Here is a 22,891-nt window from a genome sequence, read left to right on the forward strand (position 1 = left end):
AACTTAACAATATCTTAAGCGGCGATAGCCTAGTTGTGGAATGGACTACCAACTCGAATGTCCGCAGGTTCGAAACCCAAGGGAACACACCTTTGACGTTTCGAAACAAAATATGTATGTATTCTATCTGAATTATCGCTTGCTTTAACTGTGAAGGTAAACATAGTGAGGAAACCTGCATACCTGAGAAGTTCTCAATGGGAATTTCGAGGATGTGCGAAGTCTACCAATTAGTCCTAGGCCAGCGTGGTGGACTAAGGCCTAATCCCTCTCAATAGTAAAGGAGGCCCGTGCCCAACAGTGGGACAGTATATAATACAGGGCTGATATTATATTATTATATATTTACATATAAGTATTAACAGAACATTGTGACCAGAATTACGCGACGGAAAATCGAGGTCACTCTCACAGACGGAAAACGTGAAAACCCAATAAATGTTATAACATGACTGAGCGAAAATAATGTCTCCAAAAGTCTTTACCGTCTACGTAGAATCACTTATATAAATGGATTGAATTAGATAGATCGTTTACTCAACGATTGTAATTTTATTCAGCGTTTCGAACCGGTGCGTTGATTCGTTCGGCCCGAATGTTCTTTTGTTATTTTTTGTCGAAGCTTTAAGGTTATTGGATCGTTGGAAAGTGTTAATCTTTTGTGATTGGATAAATTGAGACGGTCATTAGTGTAGCTTATAATGGTTGAATAGAAATGTTTCTAATGTTTAGAATTGGGATTGGAAAAGGATTTTAGGTGTTTAAGTGATCTGGAATGAGCTTAGTCGAGAATAAGTGAAAATGCATCGAAATTCGGAGAAAATTATCACTGTTTTGATAGATTTTCTCGGTTAATTTAAATTTTATAAGGTACCTGCGGGAATTATATACTTACTCTGATTCTGTTAGAGTGAATTAAAAAATAAAAACAAATACACATCACACCTTTATTGCCGAAGTGTAGGCAGAGGTGTGAGGACACCAATATCGCTACGCGTGTTTCGTCTCATGATGTGACAGGGGGCGAGTTAATCGCCATATCAGATATAAATTCCACGACTCAGTCTGGTATTGATAAAAATAATAATATCACTGTCCTACCCGGGATCGAACCCGAGACCTCAGCACAGTAATCATACCGTAATACACGCCACCGCGGCAGTCGAAATAACTATGCCAACATACTTCCAAACCTGTAATAAAACAATGTCCAAAAATGTAAAAACTTTAGGAAATGGTCATTTTCTAAAGTAGTGTAAAAAATATTTTTGGTTTAGAATTTGGTTTAAATTTGCAAGAAAAAATTACAGAAGTCTTGTTTTTATTTGTTATTATACATACATTTCTCGATATAGAGATAGATATAATATTTCAAAGGTGTGTGAAGTCTACCAATCCACACTAGGTCAGCGTGGTGGACTAAGGCCTAATCTCTCTCAGTAGTAGAGGAAGCCCGTGCCCAGCAGTGGGACAGTATATAATACAGGGCTGATATTATTGTATTATATATTATATAGTATTTATGAGACGTGCCCTTTTCGAAATAGCATATTCAATTAATATCGAAACAAAGCAAAGCTCTGAATCTGTATTACTGTTTGACAGCGGCCGGTTTGCGGACTGTTGCAACCATTTGGTCAGCCGCCAGAGCGATATTTCACTACGGGCCGTGCCTAATGAACGAAACCGTGGCTAATGTAATTGCAATTCCAATAGAATAACGGTATAAGACTGTTTAACAATTATTTTTGCGAAGAATTTCGTTGGTATTCAACAAGCCTTTATCCGCTGAGACTAATCAGTGCGCACTGTTTTTTTATGTATTATGTAAGTATTTTGCTTATACATGCGCGACAAAATGGCTCCACTGTATCAGATGATAAGTGGAGTGCAGTCGAATAGATTGTCGACTAAAGTGTGTCGCGTGTCGGGATTAGCTTGTGTATATCCAATTCCAACAATCCGGCATAATTGTGTCGAGTGATCAGGGGTAACTTTTTCTCGTCAGTCGACATTCTATTGCACTGTATTCCACTTACCATGAGGTGCAGTAGAGCAAAGCGAATTATAATATATATGGAAAGAGTACAGTCACTTTGGCGTGCTCATAAAAAAAAAGTTAAAAACGAAATAGCTGGAATCTCAAATTATTAAAATTGTTCAAATTTAATTTTGTCCATGAATTTTTAGGGCTCTTACACATCACGTTTTTAAAGGTGACGCGCTCAAACAGAAATATAACGTCTAACACGAGTGATGTAGTAAGAACTTGATACTTCCACATATAATCACAGAGTTGAAAACCCGCGTATTTAGTAAAAACGCCATACACACAGACCCTTAGAAGCGATATCGAGCCACGTTTTGTAAGTTAATAACATCCAAAAAAGCAAATCCCGTTCCGCAAATAGACAAATTCGAAACGGTCCACAATTAAGTATCACAACGCCGGAAGGCATCAGTCAGTGGCGGCGTTCATCCGGACGCGGCGGATAACCGGCCACCGGATAAGACGGATGATTTACAGTGACGTCATTACAGATGAGGTTTCCGTGCTCGGATTTTTTTGTTGCTTTACTCATGAGTCTTGTTACCTGTAAGATTTGGGAGATAACTTTATAGCATGTATATCTGATTTTATATCTATATATAAACAATGAATCTCTATTTCCCTTGATCATCGCATCACGCGTGAACGGCTGGACCGATTTCACTAATTATTTTGTTGTGTTTGTTATTGTCAGGAGAAGGTTCTTATGAAAGAAAAAAAACAAAAAATTGCGTGGAAAATTAGGAAATATAAGAAAACTTAACGATAATATTAATTTTATATAACTGTCAATTGTTTAAAATAAGTGTCAGCGATTGACAGAATGCGCGCTGCAAATTCATAGTTGACAGGACATCGTCTGTCGGGTCAGCTAGTTATATATAAATTACGATTGCTCTCAGTTTCTACTAAGTGTAAAGGTTTTTCCAGGATTAAAGACTTGCTTTACATCATGCTTTACCCTTTAGAGCTTACGTTTCTTTACATTGATGAAAACTTTGATATGACGCGAGTACAAACATACAGACAGTAGTGATGAAGAGTGAAATTATCCGAAAGGGACACAACACGATATAGTTATTAATAATATGCATTAATGCAGTTTGCAGATTATTACCACACTTACACTCTCTCTCTTTCATACCTACACTTACCCACAGACACACACACACACACAAAGGCGCGCGCGCGTCTATGCACTCCAATACATTACATGACGCTCTCTGACTCGCGCTTAACAAACCATTTAATTTAATTTTAATTGGTTTCTCAAAACAGGCTCAGCATTACTTGAGAACCTCTGGCAATTTTTTCTTTACCTTTATATATAACTAGCTTTTGCCCGCGGCTCCGCCCGCGTTATAAAGTTTTTCAGGCTAAAGTTTTCCGTTATAAAAGTAGTAGTTTCCCGGGAGCCTATGTACTTTCCAGGGTCTCAAACTGTCTCCATACCAAATTTCGTCTTAATACGTTGGGTAGTTTTTGAGTTTAACACGTTCAGACAGACAGATGCAGCGGGCGACTTTGTTTTATAATATATTTTTTAGAACTTTTAAAGTGGAATAATCCCGTCATACATCATTGTTGCATAACTTTAACCGTTTACGCAGCGCAGGCAACGGAAGCTCTCAAAACTTATAATTTTTCCCGTTTTTGCAACATGTTTCATTACTGCTCCGCTCCTATTGGTCATAGCGTGCTATATAGCCTATAGCACTCCAGGAACAAAGAGCTATCCAACACAAAAAGATTTTTTCAGTTCAAACCGGTAGTTCCTGAGATTAGCCATTACTGCTCCGCTCCTATTGGGTATAGCGTGATGATATATAGCCTATAGCACTCCACGAACAAAGAGCTATCCAACGCAAAAAGAATTTTTCAGTTTGGACCGGTATATCCTGAGATTAGCCATTACTGCTCCGCTCCTATTGAGTATAGCGTGATAATATATAGCCTATAGCACTCCACGAACAAAGGGCTATCCAACGCAAAAATAATTTTTCGATTTGGACCGGTAGTTTCTGAGATTAGCGCGTTCAAACAAACAAACAAACAAACTCTTCAGCTTTATATAATAGTATAGATAATTAGGTTTTACATAAATTACGCTGGACGCCGTTTTCAACAGGTCCGTCTGGAAATCTTTGGGAGAGGCCTATGTTCAGCAGTGGACTTTATGTGGCTGATGATGATGATGACGAAAGGGAAGCCGACAGGAATCGGCTTATTTGGTCCCTTTGCCACGGATAGACAGACAAAATTCTAAAAGCTATTGTTTTGGCTTCTGGTGCATTAACCCATGTTAGTTTTTCTTCAATATCTATAAAATCAGACATCGGTCTGTTATAACTTCATTATATTCACAGATTACTAAAGATTATTAGATTTAGTACGACGCAAAGGAAAATCGAAAATCCAAGTACCGTCATAGCGTGAAAAGGCTCTATTAACAATATTTTTCAGCAAAACCTAGTCTTTTCTATTCAAATCTTCAGATATAACGATAGTGCTCTAAGAAAAATATGTTGTCAAGAAAAATAATGTCTGTGTTTATACCCTTCTCACATAGAAAAATTCATTGTAATAAATATTACTCGTAGTTGAAAATAATCTTGAAACCGCTTACCAAAATGTTCACTCTACGTTTGTGGGTGATATATTATTTTTTCTACGTTACAACATGGTGATTATTAAGAAAATTCGGTACTACGTGGATGCTGTTTGTTGCATTATAAATACGATAGATTTTTCATATTTAGGTACACATATCATGCTTGTATCTTCAAAAGGGTTGGCAGAAGTGCAACCGGAGCACCCACTTTTTCTATGTTTATTCCGTCCCCTGATGTGATAGGGGGCGAGTCTATCGCCATATCAAGCACCAATTCCAAACTCAAAACTGATTCTGAGGCGGTAAACTCAATATCACTTTGCTTGACCCGGGAACCGACCTTGGGACTCAGAGCGGTATTTTACGACCTACGCAATACAAGTAAGCCACCGAGACAGTCTCATATGATATAATTTAATTTATTCCGTATTTTTTGGCAGCCCATAAATGCCTATTTGCTGGGCGAAGTCTTCTCCGAAATATCCTGTGCATGTAGGTCGTTCGGTTGCCAAAGTCTTATCCGTTAATTAATATGTAAGTTTGCACCAAGTTTTAAAAATATGCAGATAAATCTATCATATATTATCATTTTCATAGAGAGTAACAAAAATACGTAATAAAAACTACACTAGTGTACTATTCCACTATACAAAGTAACTAGAACGGTCTACTGAAATGCGCAACCAGTACACTGAATAGATAAAAGCTGTGTTCACACGTTAATAGCGTAGCATGTCGTAGCCGAGTAAAGCTCGGAGCACTCCGTAGCCAGTCGATAATCGCTCGTAGCACTTGGCAACTTGCACGGGGAACCGTCGCGGCAAACAACAACTTATCAATTATAGCTCGTGATAACTTGCTACGTACTAGCCCCGTAGTGCTACGGCGTAGTGCATTATTAATGTGCAAACATTAGTCCACTGTGAAATGCAGTTTTAAGAAAAAGTTTGCTGATTTTAGTTTTTGTATTTGGAACTAGAATCATAGATAAAGTCCCAAAGATTATTGTATTCATTTCATTGCGGTCAATTTTCATCCAGAGTATAATTTAGTATACAGTTTTATTAGTAAAGGGGCAATGGAACAATTAGTTATCTGATGGTCAGTGATTATTGACCATATAAGTACACCTACAATATAAGAGGAATCATCGATGCACAGCTTTGTTGATATACCAACATATTATGTTAATAATGTCAATGCTTTGTCCAACCAGATAAATATATTTCATGTTCTTTGACAGAATTCACATCGGCCGCTTATGTAATAGTAAGTGATAATAAAATATTGTAGTAACTATTGTACTACACTATTGTATTGGGTAGTATCTGTAAAATAGTTGTATGCGGAAATAAATAAAATAACAAAAATACCTTATAAAAATGTCGAAAGAGCATCTTCACGAACAGATATCTTCTCTCTTTAAATGACATGAATCAAAATGGCGACCTTTATGATGAGGTATGTATAATATACTAATCCGCTGTAACTAGTTTGCGTAACTTCTGCGTTACGTGCTGTGAATACTAAGTGAAAGCCGAAATGTACACAACGATTATCCTTTTCCAATATCAGAGATTAGGAGAGGTCAGACGTCTTGATGGGCCTCCTATTGCTGGGAAACGTTTGATTTAGAATTGATTGAGGATTCATGGCGTTGAATAATTTTCGGCGAAATGGTTAATTGTTTCTGTAAAGTATTAAGATACGTTGCTTTTTAGAGGATCGATTGGTACTTTTTGTAGAAGGCGGGGGCGGGGGGGGGGGGTGGAAGGGAGAGAGGGATTAGGTATGTATGAGTATAATTGAATAGTCGTGGCGTTGAATAATATTTGGATAAATGGTTAATTGTTTCTGTAAAGTATTAAGATATGTTGCTTTTTAGACGATCGATTGGTACTTTTTGTGGAAGGGGGGGGGGGTGGAAGGGAGAGAGGGATTAGGTATGTATGAGTATAATTGAGTATTCGTGGCGTTGAATAATATTTGGATTACTGGTTAATTATTTCTCTGAAATATAAAGAAATGTTATTTTTTACAAGATTAATGGGTACCTCAATGGAGTTAGGAATATCTTTGGATGTATTTTCCAGTATAGCATTGCAAACATGCAAGTGTTGATAAAAAAAATGTACAATTTCGGATGTGCTGTTAGTTTCACCTGGCGCCACTAGTACTATATATTACTAACTCTAAAACAGTTGTCTTAATGTGCCTAACGGCAAAAATGTAACAATCCCGACATAATTCCTGGCAATGTTATTCTCGTAACAGAATACTAATAAAGCCTATGTATCTCGAAAACAAAACTCCAAATTAAGTATTACAAACAGAAACATTACATAGAGTACTGAAATGTACGTCAGTTAATGATTTCTTATGTACACGTGAATGTTAGACATTGATATGAAAGTATTTTTTGGATTTATTGCGGTTTTTTATATTATAATTTTCCCCGACGTTTCGAAGGCTTACTGAATTCTAACAACCATACAAATATGCAAACATTTTCATAAACTTCATAATATTGACTAGCTTTTGCTTGCGGCTTCGCCCGCGTGAAGGTACTTTTCCAGGATAAAAAGTAGCTTATAACCTTCCCAGGATTTTAAACTATCTCCATACCAAATTTCATAAAAATCTGTTCAGTAGATTATGAGAAAATCAATAACATACACACAGACAGAAAAGTGGGTTTTTTATAGTATGTATAGGTTAAAAAGCTTCTAATTAACTACATATATTTTAAAAATCTAATTATCCATGTGATTTGGCGCAATATGTGTTCGATATACAAAAAACAAATAATAATAGCATTAAAAACATAACTGCTTCAGTGGCGTCGCTGTGTTGCAGTACGATTGTAGTGGTCTTGTTTTCGATTCCTGGGTCAGGAAAAGTAATATTGGGTTTTCTACTCAGTATCAGCCTGGAGTCTGGAATTTGTCTTTGATGCGGCGATAGACTCGACGTCATAGATGACTCGCCCCCTATCATGGGACACACAAACACATGGCGAAAAGTGGGTGCACCAATTGCACCTATACTTGTTGGGTATAAAAGACGTGAGTTTGTGCGTGAAGTACGAACACCAAAACAAACAAAACTTATACGGAACTTGTCCACGGCCAAACCAATAAGCCGATTTGCATCACAGCATGTCCTGAAATCTAATTCAGTCTAAATACAGGGTGGGTTATTTGCTCTCGGCATTGTCAAGTTAAATTGAGATGGCGGAATTATTGTTTACTTGAAATTGCTTTACTTGAATGTCAACACTGCGCCTATTGATTTTCAGATTAAATTGAACGGTGTTGACAATAATTTCTGTTATATTTGTGGAGTTGGAGTTGTCGGGTTGGATCAGGTTCTTCCGTTTTTAGGGTGATGTAATTATATTTGCTTTGGTGTCGGGTAAAATGAGATGAAAGGGTAAATAGGGACAATGTACGGATGAATTGCACATATTCAGTTATGTAGAGTCAATTTGTCACTGCGTTTCTAAATGAAATACTCATCTTCTTGAAAATAACAGTAGATGTAATAAAGAAGTGTTTGTTTCGAACAAAGTAAATATCAATAAAAATCGTAATTTTAATTTTACATGCTCTAATGCCACTACTATTAGCTTGAGGGAATTCGCAGTGGCTTCACACTTTCAGTAAGAAATACACTCACGCACACTCCATATTCGCCCCAAACTATAATTATTAAAAAACAGAAAAGTACAACTGGGATTATAGGTAAAAACATTCGTATTTATGGACAATTTTGACACAATGTTAGCAGAAATAAAAAGGAGTATTTTGTTTCGTTTATTACCATAACGTCAATGTTTTTGTATATCTGATTTAGAAATACATTTATCTTATGGTTTTTCTTTGAGCAGCAGTGGCGTCTGGTGAAACTTTTCAAAAGGTATCCCGTGGCAAAAAAAAAACCGCCTTAGTTAACATATCGTGGCCAATTTGACAAAAACAAAAACTAGAACATACATAAATAAACTTAAAAACCAAGCCGGTAGGAATCGGGTTGTATAAAAGCTTTGCCACTGAAGAACATTCACGTTACTTAACCTCATTGTCATATAATATCGTTTAAAATTTCATCAAAACTAACTTAATAATCAAGGCTCATCTCTTCATGGCCACTAGACGTTTACATTGTCCGGGCTGTCAAAAATTGATTAACGAAAATAGATTTTATTTCGTGCCCATTAAAGTCGCCCTTAAATGGCTGTCTGCTGCCGCTTATCGGTTGACAGCCAAGTGATGGGTTCTTGACAGTCACTGATTTATAATTGGTAAAAAAACTAGTTTTCACTCCAATAGATGGCGCTGTACTAAAGATACGTTCACAGAGTAAGATTTCTATAATAGTAGATTTCCTTGTAATGGCACATAAACCCGATAGGAAGCTCTAAACTGTCCCTGGATCTAGACTTAACGTATTTTATAGCCTCACTTTAAGAAACAAGTCGAATTGAGTTGTTATCCTCAACATCTGTTCCAAAAGAGTTGATTTATTGAAAGGAAAAAATGTTTACTCAGCGAAATGAGATTTAAATTGGATTCTTGTAGCTCCGCTTGGTTATTTTAAGCCGTCTTTTATAATACTAAAGTAGACGGGGAAGTACTTTGGATTGGTAGGTATCAGTGATGAACGGTGGGATTTTCCGAAAGAGAAGCCGACACAAAATATAGGTACTAAATTGCATAAATGCGGTCTGCAAGTCGTTTTAAGATTCTACATAAAGGGAAGCCGCTAGGAATCGGGTTGGACCTTTTGCCACTAGCAGCTGTCATGGCTTTATAATTTTTGTCGTTAACCAGCAGTGTGTATCGAATGAATACAGTCAGCAACAAAAGTAGTTGCATAAATTAAAAACTTCTTAACTTTTCTTCATATTAATTTCAATCAATTTATTTTTTGGTTATTTAAATAAAGTAAATGCTCCGTACTTAATTTTAGTTAAATGAAACGTTTGTTGATAGTGATAAAAGTTTAAGAGCAATTTGAAATTTTGAATTTGTTCAGCTATTTTTGATGCTGGCTATATAAATGCTTAAACGAATATCTAAAAGCGCAACTAATTGATATTATTTGTTAAGTTTATTTTTATCCCACAAATAGAGAGAGAAAACCTGGAATCTTACGGTTTCACGACGAATATAATGCTTTCAGTACCATTAGGTAACCTCTGAGAATTTTTGTATCAAGAATCAATTCCTGTAATGGGTATAACGGAATCCGATGTTCCATTGTTTACAGCTCAATCTCGCCTCGGCATTCCAGAATCGGATGAAATTTAGCCGAATCGTCTCGACTGTAAGACGGTGAGTGCCTTCGCCGCAATGCCGCCACGAAACGCGAGACTAGGCATTGTGCCCGACTTTGTGTGAATTAATTCATTCAACTATTATGAACAAAGGAAAATGTTTACATTAAGGCGAAGGATTTTCAAAAGGGAACATGAAGCAATAAATTTTGACAATTTTTTCAAAATGGTACCAGAGGCCACAAATTTTGGCCACAATTATCACACGGTGTTCACAGTATACGACGGTTGAAAAAAAAAACTATAAGGAGATGAGTCTTAACTCTAAAATCAATATACCTATTATGCGTAGGTAATGCTACTTCAAACGTTCATAGAATTGCAGAATACTACGTACCTATTGATAACAAATGAACTAAAAGAACTTAAATATTATAATCACGCACTGAAAATACCTATTACCTATTTATACCTATTTACAAACATGATTTGATGCATAAAATATACGCTATACACGAAATATCTAAAGTATTAAAGATTTTACGACGAGTATAAATTTTTGGTGACTACTAAAATTGCAATATATTACAGTGATTTAGTTTTATGCTCGTTTTACTATCCCCATTTTATTATGTGACGAATTGGATTTTATATAACATTATTTGTACTATTATTTATAGTATTAACATAGTCATAATCATACAACGGATTTGAATCGTAAAATTCGCCGAATTCGGCTACAGTTTTGTTTGTGTGTACTATGCGTTTTAATGTGTGTGGATAACAGGACTAAAATTATATTATATGTATATATATATATATATACATATAATATAGTTTTAGCCCTGTTATATATACTGTCTCACTTCTGGGCACGCGCCTGTACTATTGAGCGATTAGTGCGGACTGGTAGACTTGACATACCCTCAAAATTCTTATAGAAAACTTCTCAGGTATGCAGATTTTCTCACGATGTTTTCCTTCACCGTTAAGCAAGCATACATTTTATTCACAAATAATACAAATATAATTTAAAAAGATCAAAGCCTGCCCTTAGGTTTTGAACCTGCGGACATTTGTTTCGGCAGTTCATTCCACTCTCAACTAGGCTATCGCCGCTTGCCTTTCTATTAAATGGGACTTAATAGCTAGGAAGATATGGGTATGTGATGTAGCACACCTGCGCCAATCCCTGAAAAGAAAAAAACGTGCAAACAATACTATAATACTATATTATAATACTATATTATATTATATGTATGTATATACTAATACTATATTATATGTATGTATATTCAATATTGGATCCAGTAACAAAATTAAATTACGTAAATAAAATTCAGATTCGTTTGCCGGGATTTGGGTCTATCTTGCAAGTACTACGTTATGTAGATTAAATTAATATTCACTTGTACGCATAAATCTTCAAGCTACCCAGATTACTTGTTTTTATTAATTAAAATGTTAAAGACGGTTTCGGAGCTGACGAAATTGAATGAGGCCTAGAATTGCTTCTGAATGTACGGCTTCGTTTATAGAGGTAATAATAAATCTATTAGATTATATAGGCTTAGCTAAAATAAGGCCAAAATGATAAAAATAGACAATTTTTCTTGTTTAATGTAGGAAAATAGAGACTGCCACATGCAGTACCTACGGCAGCGCTCTGAGGTCCTCGGCTCGAATTACGAGTCGGGCAAAGTGATATTTGGGTTTTTTTGCTCAGTTATGGCGATAGGCTCGTCCTCCTATATATAATAGCATACCTGAAAAAATCTCTATAGGAATTTTGAGGGTGTGTGAAGTCTACCAATACGCACTAGGCCAGCGTGGTAGACTAAGGCTTAATCCCTCTCGTTAGTAGAAGAGATCCATGCCCGGCAGTGGAACAGTACTATATTATTTATATAAAGATGAATATATATAGAGATCTTAACTCTCTAATGAGATAGAATGAGAATTCCACTACACCGCAGCCTTGTTTACAAGAATATTTGAAACAGGAGTTACAGCCAAATTAAAAAAAAAATGTATTTCTGTTATTTATACATATGTATAAATAAAATAGAAGTCGTTCTATTCTGTTATACCGTAACAGATCTTGAAAGGTTGTTTCCGATTCTCATTATTGTAATGGTTCGTCTAACTGTAATGTGCAGAGAGATTGGAAAACATTCTTGCTATGTTAAGTCTTAGATTATGTTACTATATTTGTATGCAAATGCTAGTATTATAAAAAAATCGACAATCATCATAGCTATGACATATTGTTACATAGTATGTAACAAAGATCCCGCTGCGTCCGTTCGTCTGAACGCGACAAACTCAAATATTACCGAATGGGTTACGATGCAATTTGGGTATGTGGAGATAGTTTAATTTTTAATTTTATAGGACATAGGCAAATTTTTGTCTCGAGAAAATATATAGCTGGACTTTAATCCTGGAAAAATGTTCACGCGATCGTAGCTGTCAGCAAATCCTTGTTATAGATAATTAAATACCATACAACCATTCGTGTCATTTTAATTTTCTAGGACAAAGTCTGATGTTTTGATTAAAACATATCGGTTACATAAAAATAAATAATAAACAAAATTCCATAGCGAAAATGGTTTTTATATATAAACACTTTAGACGATTTTCTTAATAAATTTATTTCAGACCACACAATCGCCGATGGCAAATTATTCGATACTATTATACATAAAAGCAGTTTAACTTACAACTGATAAGTGATTAAAATACAGCTTCATTTTGGTGACTACGCATAATATAATAGAGGGTCAACATAAACTGGTTATTGTGATGGAAATAAAAACAATGCGTACCGTTTTCGCATCTCAATGTGCGTTGCATTATATTATGTTTTCCATTGTAAAGGGGCAAGGTTCTGTCATTCACTCATTCATTCACAATGGACGTCAGGATAAAAGAAATATGGAAAGCCGATGTTTACCGAACCATCGGGGCCATTGTTTTAGACACAAAAAAATTAAGGTCCCGTATAAATTAGTTTTGTCTCGTTTAAATTTAAATAAGAGCTATATTTGAATTTTTTAATATTTGGAATACAAAGAATATTTAATTTTACGATATCAAAATTAATAGAATATTTTAAAACAGAAACATAAATATTAAATAAAATTTTAGTATTGTACGTCGTATTCAAGTAATCCAGGTACCTACTCAAAGGTGAGATTATCCTTGCACAAAACTTTATCAAAATCAGTTAAATATTTTCACTAAAACAAGTAACTACATTCATTTCTTTTCCGTATATGTCGGTGGCGAACGGTTATATGTATAATCCGATTTTTAGCGGCTTCTCTTTCCTAATTAATGTAAAATATATCATTAGAATATGCATTATAGTACCTAATTGTTTCGTGTTCGCTTTCTAAATTTATTTTCGTTATTTCTTTACTTTCGGAAACCTTTCGCTACTCTTATATATATATTACTAGCTTCCGCCCGCAGCTTCGCCCGCGTGGATTTCGGGTTTCAAAAATGGAGAAGGTGCTCAATTTGTCGGTATGTTTTTTTAATTTATGGTGGTATGCAGGTGGTCCGATTGTCCGGTCAGGGTCTGATGATGGGATCCTGGTGAAATCGAAGGAACTTTTAACCATTAAGGTTGCACACGAAATGACGGAAGCTTAAAAATGGAGTAACTTCTCCCGTTTTCCCAACATTTTCCATCACTGCTATGCTCCTATTAATTGTAGCGTGATGAAAAGTATACTATAACCAGCTCAGGAGTATGAAAAATAATTGTACCAAGTTAAGTTAAAATCCGTCGAGTAGTTTTTGTTTCTATAACGGTTATACAGACAGACAGACAGACAAAAATTTTACTAATTGCATTTTTGGCATCAGTATCGATCCCTAATCACCCCAATTTATTTTGGAAATATATTTCATGTACAGAATTGACCTCTCTACAGATTTATTATAAGTATAGATATGCAAAAGTAGCTCAAAAATTGTCCATAACGAAAACATGCATTTTAAAGTAAAACAAAAGAAATAATATCGTGAAGCCAACCAAATAACTAATGATATATTAAATTTTGTGACTGTTCAATTTAGTCGGGTCCGCGATATCACTTTTGTTGAGTTCCAGAACGCGACATTACATTATTATATTCTGTGCTCCAACGCACACTGCTTTGATGTTAGGAACACACCTACATTGCTTAGACAACAGTGAACTTTATACAATAGCAATAAAGCTCAAATTGACACTACGTATTAGTTAGAAAACGTTTGTATGGGAAATAGAAAAATGCTGTTTTGAGGATTTTCCCGGCAATTATTCGAATTTTTCTCACCTTTTAAACCTTCCCTAGACCTCCACGAATAATTCAAGAACAAGATAAGATAAATCCGTTCAGCCGTTCTCGAGTTTTAGCGAGACTAACGAACAGCAATTCATTTTTATATATATAGATATAGATAATAATTTATAACATAAAACTTAGAGTAAACTGAGAGATGTAAGGTTATCCGCTGGCGCGCACAATCATTTTAGGACGTGATCTTATGAAACACAGCTGGCCAATGAATACCGAAACTCGCCCTAAATTACTTGCATTACGTGTACCTGGCGCATTGAATTATACCTTCGTCCAAGATATTGTGAAAATTATGATCAAATTTTAATGATTTCTTGTGTTTATGTGAATTTTAGACAAATAAAACTATTTTTACGAATTTTATCGCGGTTGTTTATGATATAATTTTCTCTAGATGTTTCGGTGACATTGTAATCTTAATGGACATGGAGATGACTGAGGTATTGGTTGTTCGAAAAGTCAAACTTACAATACATTAATCCAAATTGTAAAATGTAGGTAGGTATTGTAACTTTAACTTTTTGGATAACCTACATTTTAGTCCGCCCCGTAAATATGAAGGGTGTAAAGTCTTCGAAACGTCGGATGAAAATTTGCTAGTAGTAAGATATATTTTATATCCACCCGGATAGATCATCATCGTATAACGTGTTAAAGCCCGCCATAGTGACCCACGTAAGTGTGTCGCGCTCCGAGCTCTGTGTATCCGGTTCCAACAGGCCGGCATAATTATATCGACTGTCGAAGGCTAATCATCTTCCGTCAGTCGACATTCTATTGGACCCCATTCCACTTACTATAAAGTTCAGCGGGATCACTTTTCCTCAAAAGATTCCAATTATACCCAGGAAAGCGGGAATATTCCAGGAATACTTCTTCATGTGCCGATATACAGTATAGTCATCTCATTTACAGATGGTTTCGGACGTAGAAAATGACACAGCAGTGTCAGTCCTATTATTATTATAATTATTATAGACACATAATCCGCACCATACATTATTAATAATATATAATATAAAATATTATATTGTTATCTTCATGGCTGCTTTAGGTCTTTGATCTTGACTTTCCACTGTAATATTGCAATGTAATTGGATTTCTTATTTTTCTCGTATTGTAGTAATAATTCCGCCAAGGTCAGATTTTAAAAATAAAATCTGCGAATAAAATTAAATAAAATGCGTAAAATTAAGAAAATTCAATGTTTGGCACATTAACATCTGGCAAATTGTCAGTTGTAATTTTTTATTTGTTGTATTTTAATACCATAGATTAAAGGTGATGAAAGTAGTTGATAGTAGATTTTCGTTGTCAATAGTAGATAATATTATTATCATTGATTATTTTAAAAAAAACATCCGCTTACCTTTTTTTTCAAATGGGTAGGCAGAGGTGCAAGAAGGGCATCTTCTGTTCGCCGTGTGTATTACGTCCCAGGATGTGATGGGGTTCGTGGGGAGTCTTTCTCCATACCGGTCACAAACTCCAGACTCTGGAATTGAGACCGGTATGGAGCCGAGGTCAAAAACTCAGTATAATTTTGCCCCACCCGGGATTCGAATCCCAGACCATAGGCGGAAATCAGTCAGACAGTCTTTCTTTTTGACTTCCTCGGTGGCGTAGCTCTATTACGGTACGGCTGCAGTGTTAAGTTCTCGGGTTCGATCCCGGGGTCGGGAAAAGAAATATTGGATTTTTCTACTTAGTATTAGCCCAAAGTCTGGAATATGTTCCCGACATGGCGGAGGCTCGCTCCCTATCACATCATGGGACGGAGTAAACAAGGCTGAAAGTGATTACTCTAGTTACGCCTCTACCCACCCCTTCGGAGATTATGATGTGTGTGTTATTCTTTTTTTATTATGATAAAGCCTAAATATTTACCTAGTGCCCGAAACAGAACAGTAACATCTATATATATCCATACGAGAAATCTAGTAAATGAGCTCCATTTCCACATATGTAAATATCTATGAGGATACCGAATGCAGCAGACGGCATGAAACCGCGCGCGAAACTCCGTTTCTGTCCCCAACTTATTCCGAAATAAACCGCTGCGTAATGAGTAAATACTACCAACTACGATTTGAAGTCCAAATTATTATTGCTCTATTTTTATATTAGGGCCCAGCGAAGTATTCCCTTGCATGTGATGATAAGTGGAGTGGGGTCCAGATGGAGTATCGACTGACAAGAAATTAAATTATTCTTCGCCAGTTGACATAATAAGGTGGTTTTCTATGTTTAATTTTGTACTTTATAAGTATCAGAAAATAATACGTTAAAATTATGTGAAATCAGAAAGAAATATTAAAATTGGTTGGTAAATAAAGCCGTTATTCATGTTTTAAATATTGTTTCGAGCAAAAGTGAGTGCGTAGTAGGGCTATTTCTTTCTCGCGCACGCAGTGTAATGCCCACTGACACTTGATGACGTCACATTTTGCTGTTACTGTTATTTGCCGGCTACCCCTTTCACAAAAATTTAAATCGTCATAACTTATCTATTATTGCGTGGATTTTGGAAATTCTTTTTCTGTTAGATTGTGTATATCATACATATTCGATGAATGTATTTAAAAAAGTATACGACTACCTTATTATTCTAGCCTATTTAAAAACGGATATACACTAGCTGGTCCTGAAACTAAAAAACTATCAACACGTGAACATTGTGTTATTTGTTTAAAATACAAAATATTGAACTAAAATAAATGTAACTTAAATTTTTACTACCTAAAGCAAAAGAGTATAAGAAAGTTGGAAGCAATTATAGTTTATTAAATGCTTGCACAATTTGTTATTTAATATTACATTATAGATTTATCTAAAAGACATAAAATTAATTAAACATTGAACATAACTTCAAACGTTAATTGCACTCTAAAATTAATTTAAACAGCCAAACCCTTAGTAAATTAAAATGGCTGCGAACTGCAGAAAACTTCCTTCATAACAACTTAAGCTTTGAGTTTCAGTTCAAACTGGCAAGAGTGAGGTAAGAAAGGCTGACAACAGCGTCGCATTGGCAGAGTGATAATTTCAAATTAAGTTGCTTGGAGATGATTTCTTTAGTTTCAGATTCTTTACTGATGTCTAGTGGCTAGCAGCGAGTAACTCGAATAGAATTATATGCTACTAGCTACTACAGCTTTGCTCAAGTGAATGAGTTTCCAAGATGAAAGTCCTGCTATATATTTTCCCGGGATAGAAAGCGTATAACATTCCCAGGGTCCTAAACTATCACTATACCAAATCACATAAAAATCCGTTCAGTGGATTTTGAAAAAATTGATAACATACTGAGAGACAGAAAATTGAACTTTTTTATAATAAGATACACTAACTACGAAAACGACATTAGGAACGCGCCATGGCATTCCCAGTCGGATAATCTCGCATACAATATATTACGATTCGATTCGATACGACTCGATTCGGCGCACATCGATTCTGTCCTCATGGCGTTTCACATCGTAATTATATAACATGACTTAATTCCCATACATCCTTGATAGCTTGCATTCTGCGAACGATAAAATCAGCGCAAACGTTATATTTACGAGCACCATAAACAAAAGAATCCAAGGTGATACATCTTTATGAGCAGTTAGGAGTTTACGAGTAATCCTTACGTTTAAAGTTGGTCGTAACCGTGTGAACATGTGTTTATAATTTTATGGGGTTGTGTTATCTACGGTATTTGGTTGGATTATGATGGTAGGCAAAGGTTTATTTAGCTTTATATTAGACTAGCTTTTGCCCGCGGCTCCGCCCGCGTTATAAAGTTTTTCAGGCTAAAGTTTTCCGTTATAAAAGTAGTAGTTTCCCGATGCCTATGTTCTTCCCAGGGTCTCAAACTGTCTCCATACCAAATTTCATCTTAATACGTTGGGTAGTTTTTGAGTTTAACACGTTCAGGCAGACAGGTGCAGCGGGGACTTTGTTTTATAATATATTTTTAGAACTTTTTAAGAGGAACAATACCGTAATACATCATTGTTGCATAACTTTAACCGTTTACGCAGCGCACGCAACGGAAGCTCTCAAAACTAATATTTTTTCCTTGATTTGCAACATGTTTCATTACTGTTCCGCTCCTATTGGTCATAGCGTGATGATATATAGCCTATAGCACTCCAGGAACAAAGGGCTATCCAACACAAAAAGATTTTTTCAGTTCAAACCGGTAGTTCCTGAGATTAGCCATTACTGCTCCGCTCCTTTTGGTCATAGCGTGATGATATATAAATTTGAGCACTCCACAAACAAAGGACTATTCAAAACAAAAAGAATTTTTCAGTTTGAATCGGTATTTTTTAAATTAGCCATTACTGCTCCGCTCCTATTGGGTATAGCGTGATGATATATAGCCTATAGCACTCCACAAACAAAGGGCTATCCAACCCAAAAAGATTTTTTCAGTTCGAACTGGTAGTTCCTGAGATGAGACAATACTGCTCCGCTCCTATTGGGCTTAGCGTGATGATATATAGCCTATAGCACTCCACGAACAAAGGGCTATCCAACGCAAAAAGAATTTTTCAGTTTGGACCGGTAGTTCCTGAGATTAGCGCGTTCAAACAAACAAACAAACAAACAAACAAACTCTTCAGCTTTATATAATAGTATAGATATAAGCCATCGTATAATATATAATTATTTTTTATTTATTTGTTAGATTAGGTTAGGTTACAATCAAGCATATACTGTTCTATTGATTAAAATATAAGAGAATCAGAGAAACTAAGTCTAAGTAAATGATTGTTAAAAAGGAGACACAGCTTTCACCTGTAAAGAAATTCATTCTCTAAAAGACTAGTCAGTTAAATGAGAATATACTTTGTTTAGGAGCAGATGCAATAAAAAACACATTCATCATATTGGCACTTAATGAAATATCAGTATTTGTCTAAAACATATTGAGCAAAATTTTGCATGCAATAATAATACCTACCTACAAAAAATACATAAGTTACGACAGGTTAAAAATATGACGAAATCCCCACTTTATTTTTGTACGGAGGTGTTCATGAGACTCCCTGCATCTGATAGCAAGTGGAGTAGTCTATATAGAACCGACCGACGAGAGACGATATAATAACTAATTTTCAATTACGTCTACCAATTATTATGTAAAAACACTTATTCAACGTAGATTATTAAAGAGACCAGAAGTGAAAATTATTTTTTTATAGAGGCGGCACTTTTATATTTATTTAAATGGCAAAATAATGTTTTTACTGTATTTGTTTGTTATTATTTTAATATTCATTATTTTAAGTGGTAGTTCCACCGTCTAAATACGTTGTCTTTATCTGGAATTAAGTCGTCTGCAAGCGCTATTGTTGCGGTTTCAAGGACACTGTAGCTGGTGTAAATAATGGACATTGTCTCTCGCTGGTTAACACTCTATAGCCCACTTTGCTTACAATCATATACAGTGGGGTAAAAAAAAATCCCGTATAAAAAAAAGAAACCAGCTAACTGATGCACTTTCCATAATTATAATGATCTTACGGCTGTTTTTAATATACAATCCCCTTTTTTATCTTCAATCCGATCCTGAGAATGAACCAATCAAAATGAGCCGTTTGTGAAAATATCAAAAAACCTTTATTTTGATTGATCCATTTTCACGATGGTTTGAAAAAAGCGTTTTTTTAAAATCATTTGATTGCGGTGCAGAGTCGTGGGTGGTAGTACGTCGCTTAATAAAAGCCGGCACGTTCAATGTACTTACACCAATATAATTGATATAATTTAACACAGTATGTTAACAATATATCATATTATTATAAATGAAGGGTCCCCGCCCTGTGGAATGGGGGCGTTTGGAGAATTCCACCACGGTATCCCCTGCCTGTCGTAAGAGGCGACTAATAGGGGCCACGAAGGGGGTCGTCGACGGGCAGCAGGGGGCTGTCCGCCCTAGTGCATTTTGTGCATTTTTACACATCTTTCGGTTGACCCCGGGATGGACGGCAGTGTGCTGTTGGCCTCACACTGCCGTAGACGCCGAGGGCGTCCTTCGGTGCGCGGGGCTTCTGAGCCCCCCCCATAGGAGACGGGCCGCAAGACGGCACCGCGCAGGGGCGGCTGCGGTCGCAGACTAGACACTTCAACGTCAGAGGAAGCCCGCAGCCGTCCCTAATGCGCCGAAGAGGGTCACCGCGGAGTTTTAGCTGGTAGGCCGTGCATAGGTTAAGTTGTATATAGGGTTAGGGACTCGGCCCGGCGGTCGCCCGAAGGTCATCATCAAATCCGGGCGGCTCAACGCCGGGCCGTAAGGCACGGTTACCCCAGCATAACCGCTCAGTCGCCCCCCACGAAGGCTGGGCGGTAGTAATAAGGCACTTTCTCCGCGAAACCAAAAAAAAAAAAAAAAAAAATGCAAACAAAACATGCGTGAGCCTTCCGTTGCCATGACAACTTACGTACGATTATTCACAGACACTACACACACAATATGAATGTTTTGTACGCGTCAGCTTTAGATAATTGCCCTTCATTTAGCCTTACTTATATTAAGTGGAATTAAAAGTAATTATCATGATAATAAAAGAAAAGTAGAATTTAAATTACCTTCTCCAATATAAATTTTAAAGCGCGTGCGTGGCGTATTCAAGCCTTATTGCTTTTAAATGGATCCGATTTTTAAATGTAAATTGGAGTTCATTCGATTCGGAATATTGATTAACATTAAGTAACTTAGTATTACATTAGTACGTTTTCTTTAGACGTAAGAAGTACGTGATTCATTTGTGTTTATACTTTTGCACTGAATTTTGAGCATATTATTCGTTTTTTTTAATGTAAGTGTTTTATGATTAATCAAAGGAGGACGTTTACAGACTACCTATATTTGAGAAGGAGATACAGGCACGGGCTTCATAGTACTGAGAGGGATTAGGCCTTACTCCACCAGGCTGGCCTAGTGCGGGTTTGAAGATTTCGAATACCCTTTAAATTTAATGGACAACTGCTCAGGTATTTAGGTTTCCTTACGATGTTTTCCTTCACCGTTAAAGCAAACGATAATACATAAAGAATATAACTAGAAAAGTCAGAGGTTTGGGTTTTGAACTTGCGGACATTCGTCTCGGCAGTCCGTTCCATTTCCAACTACGCTATCGCTACTATATCTCTGCATTTATAGAGCATATTATATATAATGTTATATGTAAAAAAAAATTAAATAACTCCTCAATTTTTGGCAGTATTAAGACGATGTTAAATATTATTCTTATACTATTATGAAGGTAAATATAGGTAGTATAAAACTTATATCGTTAAAAGCCCAAATAACACGTTTCTTCAACATAAGTCCTACCTGCTATTAATCTACAAAATACTTGCATAAAAATGTTATACGCTCAATTTATTTGCTAACCTAGTTAGCCGCAAAACAGGATGAAAATAAGGTGCTTCACACACACAAACGCAGTTGGAGCACTCTCAAAACAGGCGATGTGAGTCAAGTTTATTTTTTCATTTTATATTTTAACGTTTTAAAATGAGAATTTTAGTTTGTGTTTAAAAATTTTACTGAAATGAAATGTGTTTATTACATTTTCGTTATGAGGATTATATCTTGTACAATACGTTTACTAATGTTGCGTCGACCCCAATAGTGGAATAAGAGACGTAGGAGAGACGAGTTGGAATGTATTTCTTCTGACTTCTTCTTTGTTAACTGATTTCAGAAAAAAACCTAATGGCTTTTATTACTAACACGCAAGCATACCAGTCTGTAATCCGTCTACGTAGTTAGTATTGGATAGTGATAGTATTTTTCCAGTTTCGAACGGCAATGTGCGAATTCAGTAACGGTTTATTAAAATAAAATGTTAATATTTTTTAGACACTAATTTTATAAAGAGGGAAAGTTTGAAAGTTTTATTGTTGGTGTGTAGGGGCTAATCTCTGGAACCCCTGAACCGATTTTGAAAATTCTTTTACTATTTGGAAGCTAAATTACTACTCAGTGCTATTTTATGCCGACAAACTTTTCAACGCGAACGGAGCTGCGGGTAAAACCTATTCATAAATGTGAATAAATTCACTGAGCACTGTTCAGAAAAAAATATATACAACGGATCAGAAAAGACACAATGAGCACATGATAGATGATCCGATAAATGTACTGACAGCTGCTGGGAACGTGTGTGTTCGTAACATAATATCACGCCTTATTTAGGGGTAGGCAGCAGTGGTCAAAGGTAACATTTTTCAAAAGGGAACCCGACATAACATATAGATACTAATATGCATAAATGCGGTTTGTAAATCGTTCTAATGATAATTAAATTTTAAATAAATTATGAAGAGGAAGCCGACAGGAATCTGATTATATGGTCCCTTCGTCATGAATAGACAGAGGTATAACACACATTTTGTCGGCTATGTTAGTTAGTGTTTCATATAATGCAATGTTCGTAATGCAGTTAAACATTTACACCAGTAAACAGTCATTTATGTGGTGGTGTTCTTTGTCTACGAGCTATGACCAGGTTCTGCGTTCGAATGGTAAGTTGGATAACGCTTTGGAGAGCTGGGTATTTCAATGACACATAATATCAGCCCTGTGT

Source organism: Manduca sexta, chromosome 5 (assembly GCF_014839805.1).
Source record: "Manduca sexta isolate Smith_Timp_Sample1 chromosome 5, JHU_Msex_v1.0, whole genome shotgun sequence".
Lineage (NCBI taxonomy): Eukaryota > Metazoa > Arthropoda > Insecta > Lepidoptera > Sphingidae > Manduca > Manduca sexta.